Source organism: Cydia fagiglandana, chromosome 10 (genome assembly GCF_963556715.1).
Source record: "Cydia fagiglandana chromosome 10, ilCydFagi1.1, whole genome shotgun sequence".
NCBI lineage: Eukaryota > Metazoa > Arthropoda > Insecta > Lepidoptera > Tortricidae > Cydia > Cydia fagiglandana.
The window spans coordinates 14,538,331-14,544,330 of NC_085941.1; the positions used below are offsets into that span (position 1 = coordinate 14,538,331).

Sequence of the window (6,000 nt, forward strand, 5' to 3'; positions counted from 1 at the left end):
CGTCTCCCTCCCTAGCTTTTCGATGTCCAGCTGTAGATGAATAGCAAGGGCGTCACGTGTGCGCCATCCGGGGTAACCTGGGCTTGCTTGAAATCTACAGTATTCGAAGGCTTTGTATTTTAAATATATTTATTTATACCAATTATATACACAATAGGGACCTGTCCTACCCGAGTTGCCACCCGGTCTTTGTACCAAATGCCTCGGGGGGGGCAATAATACGAGTTGTTAGGTTGCAATCTCGGAGTCACTCGCCGAATGCTTAGCTTATATCTAATAGGGACACACTTGCGTATATTCCAAAGTACCAGGGTCGATGGTAAGTACGAACTGTGCTTTGGTTATACTAGAGTAGGGACTGAGGATAGGATTAATAGGGTAGAATCGCACACTATTACTAGGGAATTAGGGTTTCTTTAGAGATTTAGGGTCTAAGATTGAAACGGCTGATATTTTTCCATTTATAACTTTCGAATATGGTTTCTTCATTATGCGGAGTTAACTGTTACTGCTAATGAACTTATAATTTAACTGGGTAAAAGGGTATTCTCTATCTTATTCTAATTTTTCTATTAAAATTCTGGTCGTCTGGAGTAGAGATGAAGTACTGAGTAATATAATCAGGTTTCCAAGGTATTTATAAAACAAATTCTAAAATATCAAATTGAGTTGCTAGGAAATGCAGTCTATTCTGAGATGGAATATCAAAGAATAGCTGTTTTAGGGGACCTTTGGCAGACAAGAGTAAACCAGAGGATACTTTGAGTGGAATAATACTCATTTTGATATTCATAATTCGTTTTCAGTTTTCATAGTAAATTTAGTACTTTGTTTATACTACTAAGAGACCAGAAATGCAGCTTATATTTAGTTTGGGGAATGGAAATGGGATTAATATCCCTTAGCTTTTGAATGTAAAAAAGATTAATTTTGATGACTGATGAATATTTGGCACTTCTCTTCATAGTCATCTAGATATGCATAAGTTCCGAAGTGTTGGTAAAAGCCCGTCTGGCTAACAAGTTAGGGTAGGTGTTCCGTCTAACCTTGTTGACTGGACTAAGAGCCTTCTTTCCTGCATCGGGCATATGAGTAGCATCTTCGCAAGAAGCTGGTAGTTAATTTAAAATCTTGAAAAGTTAGGGTGTAATTGGGCTTATCCCAGGAATGCTACTTATATGTTATCCCGGAGGCTTAATAGGCGTGGCAGGTTTTTACCAACAAAATTTTTAAACTCATTTTATCAAGAATATATAACTTTCTTAATATTTTATATACTGTATTACCATACCATTCTAATATTTTTAGCAATACCATTTATATTTTACCTTAGAACACGTTGAATATGCTGCGACAATAACTTAATAAAATATTCCTGAAATTTTCCTTTAGGTAATAACATAATAAAAAAATATTCTCGGTAATAAAATCTCTATTTTGTGAACTAGGTAATAATAAAATAGAACAGAGTCCAAAATAAGCATTACTCATTAAAGGATCTAGGTTTCCGCGGTCCACTTCGAGGGGTCCTAACTGTTAACTAGACGATTACGAGGCCAAATTTTAGGAGTATTTATTAAGGGGATATTTATTTATTTAGATATATAGAGGGGGAGGGTACATTTTTGGTGCCTAAGTGACCCAGGATATAGTTTACCTGGATTACTACGGTTTTTCTAGAAATATCTACGTATAAGTAGCCTCTATGGCTTTTGTTGCGTGTGAAAAACGGAGTGAGTATGCTTATTTTTGGGTAGTTCTGTGGTGTCTTAAATAAAAGTCGTGAAACATTAATTTTATTATTCAATAGTTATTATTTATACGTAGTAAGGTCTTATAAAAGTCATGAAACATTGAGTTTATCATTTCATAGTTACTATGTACACAGAAAATAAAACTCGAGTAGCTTATAAAATATATGGTCTAATATTTTATTATTATTCTATTGTAGTAAGGGTTACTCTCCGCATTCGAAAACAAGGTAGTTATTTCAGTTAGCTTATTTATTACAACATTATGTAAAAGACTACACTGGTTACGCACAAGCCTTGACAGGGGTATGCACTTATGCAGCCAACAGGTACTAATCTTCTCCTAAAAATTCTAAACCGATCGGTAATTTGTATCTCGGACGTCATGATTCTACGACGACAAATCGTTGGCGCGTTCTATCTCGGAGGTGGCGCCATCTCTTGACGAGTTTGGTACTACATTTTTACTCGTTCTCTGCTCGCGGTGTTAGGGATTTGTGTTATCACAACAAGGAATCCATGTTCTTGTGTCATTGATACCTGAAAAATAAAGTAACAAAATTCAAATAGGTACATGTATAACAACATTAGCACTTATTACGGATATTTTCATCGAAAAAGGAATTAGTTTCGTCGTAGGTACAATAATGAGATAAATAAATAAATATATTCGGGGCAGTCCTTCACATTTAGGAGAAAGGTTGTGCTGTTTTAGATACCTCGCGGCGTAGTACATACTTGTAGGAATAAACACATACTTAAAAGATAAACAAATAATGTCCATGCTTCGTAGTAAACGCGCGGGTGCTCTTGCCATGCAGCATTCGTAGGCAGGGTTACTATAGGTTGGGGTTAGGACGCCGTTGCAAATAGACTTAAGATAATATTACCTAAAATAAATATTTAGTTGTGTAAGAAGTCATGCTTTAGTCGAAAGTTATGGGGGCGTGTAACAGTTCATTTACACGAAAAAATACCAAGGTACAGGGGGCGTATTCTGCAACTTTCTTATTTTCCACTTTAAAAGTCGGCAAAGTTTGCAAACTATTAGAAATTTAGTGGAACATACACATGTTAGAAAATTTATCTACATACTCTTCGATACGGAACCCTAAAAGTCACAATATTTATCTAGAAAAGAGCTAAAGTATGTGTAATTACTGTATATAGTTTTGTCATTATAGTCTAAAGCCTCAGCAAGCTACTTTGTGTGGGCCTCCTCACTGATTATCGAAACTACTCAAGTAATTTCATTAAAATCGATTAGGATAGGTAACAGTCTAAGCAACTGGGTTAGCAGTGTGCATACATAAGCATATTTGTACTAAACAAAGGTATATCATCATAAGTTTGCCTAGGATTACAGTACTGTTCTACTAACGTTACATCTAAATCATGTTCTGATTGTGGTCAAATAATAGTATACAGTTGGTTAAACTACCTAACGTGAAGAAAAACGGGGGGTTCAATTTTTTTTGTAGCGCTGCGTGTAGACAGCAGCCATTTTTGCAGCAAAATTCTTGAGATGAAGCCAGCAAACAGGAGTCTTCATGTATCAGCATTGTCTTGGTAGGCTGAAATAAGTTAGACAAATACATTAGAAAATTCAGGTAAAACAAAGTAGCATAAGTAGCTTTAGATTTTGTTCTCTTTAGAGTCAGTTTTAGCTGGGCAATACGTCAACATTTTTCTTAAGACATCCATTCGCGGGGGCGCGATATTATTTTTAGTGCATGTGTAGTGTATTGAAATATGTGAGTACTTCAACAAAACCAGTCTGCGGTTGTCAGGTACATAATCATAATCATCTATTCGTCGCAATCTATAGTATTATTACAGGTGCTTTAAGTTTAAATAAGTACAGCATTACATGTGCTCTCCAGAATTTCAACAATATTATCGTCAATATAATAAGATAGTAAAAAAAATAGGTATAAATACATCCATGGAAGGAGGATTAAAAAAGGAAAAGTAGACAGTACTTCATATTTTTCCAAAATTCCAAAAAAGTTTGAGAATCTGTGCCTTGACGGACATATTTCCATACAGTTAGGTCACAAATAAGCTAGATTAAGTTTATTTAGTCAATAGAGTTAGAATAGGGTATGTAGGCTCATCACAATTTTCAACTCACCGCTCTTTCATCAAGAACTCTTCGCTCAAGCATTTGAAATATTAGTGTCCACCATAAATCATGAGTTGGTTAGTTTATAACGAGTTATGTATTTAATAATGTGATGAAATACCTGTCATAAATGGAAGCAGTTAGTAGATGTACAGTGAAGGCACCTTGACACTCCGGGACAAAGTCAGTCTCCGGGAAACACTGAAACAGGAATTATGGAAAAGTTAGCTATAGTAGGGTATATTTAAGAAAATCTACTTATAAGTCTCACTAACAGTTTTTATTATTTACTACAGGTAGGGTCTTCACAGTTAAGAAAACAGAAAAAATAAAAATTTTAAGTTTTTTTTGTAGAACAAATGGAAAAATTTCAACTTATTTAGTTTCTAAGTAGGATTAAGTCTAGAAATTGCTTTTATACTTACTAGGGTAGTGTCGAAGCACTCGGAGGGGCCTTTGTGGGCAACAATGGGAATTTGCTCCGCTCAGCTTGTCACCGGGTAGTAGACAGCCATCAAGTTGGTTTTGTTTGCTGAAAAATTGAACATACATAGTAAGTAATGTAACTCACAGTTTAGGGGTCCAAGCACATGTACAATACAATACTCTTTATTGTACATCTCACATGATCGTCGTACATGTACTGGACCGGGTTCACAGGTTCTGCTTTTTCATAGCTACCACACTTTGTAGACAAATGTCAAAACCTGCCCTCATTATTTATACATAACAGTAAGGTTTATTGGAACAATAGGAATAATTATGGCAGGTCCAGATTTATGTTCACATATTTTTGTTTAAGTTACCAACATCTACGGGGTCATTTTCAAGAGAAAAATACATATTTAGCATCAATTGCCATTAACATGCAAAGGAACCGCTTTATTTTAGCTGACGTTATTATATAGTTATGATTTTTATAATATATTGTATTTCCAAGTTCGAGAAACTCTTATTTCAGGAAAATTATTAGCCGAACCATCTCTTAGAACGACAACATTTAAAATTCAAAGTACAGTAAGGGCAAGCCTAAGGGTATTTATATGGTAACAGGGTAGTTATACTTACTGCTAAGGGTCAGGAAACATTTTTCATAATCAGCAAATGGAGTTTCCCACACCATAATTTCAACTTATTTCTCTTCGATAACAGTTGTGTATATCAGGCACAGGGAATCTTTTAAATGTAGTTGTCAGCATACTGATACATCAAACATAGCTTTTAAATCTTATTGTAATACAAATAGTGTAGTGGAAGATTAATATTATGTTGGTTAGTTAGAGTAAAACGAAAATAAACACGTCATTTTTAGTGTTCCGTACAAAACTTTGTTTACGGAACACTTATTTTTATACAGTTTTACTTTGATCTCTTTCAGTTTTCTAAAAGAAATGCGTTTATGTTGCTGAACAAACGCTAAAAATAAGGAAATACAATTCCATTCCAATTACAATTACAACTAGGCATCTATGTTAAGGAAATTTTATTGCCATAGATATAGTCAGAAAAACAGATTTAATGATAGGTAGGTCAAATTGCGAACAATTCTTTCCTGATTGGTGATATTTAAGAGTATTTAACAGGGTCTTGATAGCAGTAACTTGTCTAAAGAAGAAGCAAGAACATAATCTTACCTTGTTTGTAGAAACGATTCCCAACTTTGGATTTATTTCACTGACACTGTCACACTCGCATTGTCGATACTTAGGCACGTAAAATAAATAAGTAAATAAGTACGCTGGACCAGAAATACGGACACTAGGTTTCCTGACCATTTAGTTTTATGAAATAAGTAGAAGCAAATTCGTGTGATGGTCTGAATTCCATTTTCTTCATCTTGTAGGTTCTTTGATAGATGGAAATCATTATGGACGCTCTCGGAGACTTTCTTTTTACCGTACCGTCTTTAAATTTAGCTCAGTGATATAATTTTTGCCTTGAAATTTGTTAAAGCATCTTTTTTGCAGGACTTTTATTTAGTATTTCACATTGTAAAAATGCGTTTTATCATTCAAATCGTTCTACATAAAAATAAAAACTTAAATGATAACATATATGGGTTTATTTCAATTTCGCATTATTCACGTAATTTATTGGAAACTTACCGAGTACAATAAAATGTTT

The 6,000-nt window shown here is 34.4% G+C and overlaps 1 long non-coding RNA gene across 1 annotated transcript; it reads right to left on the reverse strand.

Annotated features, from left to right (window-relative positions):
- Positions 1–1,842: 1,842 nt before the first annotated feature.
- On the reverse strand, positions 1,843–4,070 carry LOC134668241 (uncharacterized). The gene is made up of 3 exons (XR_010098750.1): positions 3,998–4,070; positions 3,193–3,325; positions 1,843–2,291 (listed from the first exon to the last, which is right to left on the reverse strand). It is a non-coding gene; the product is annotated as an uncharacterized LOC134668241 (long non-coding RNA).
- Positions 4,071–6,000: the final 1,930 nt, after the last annotated feature.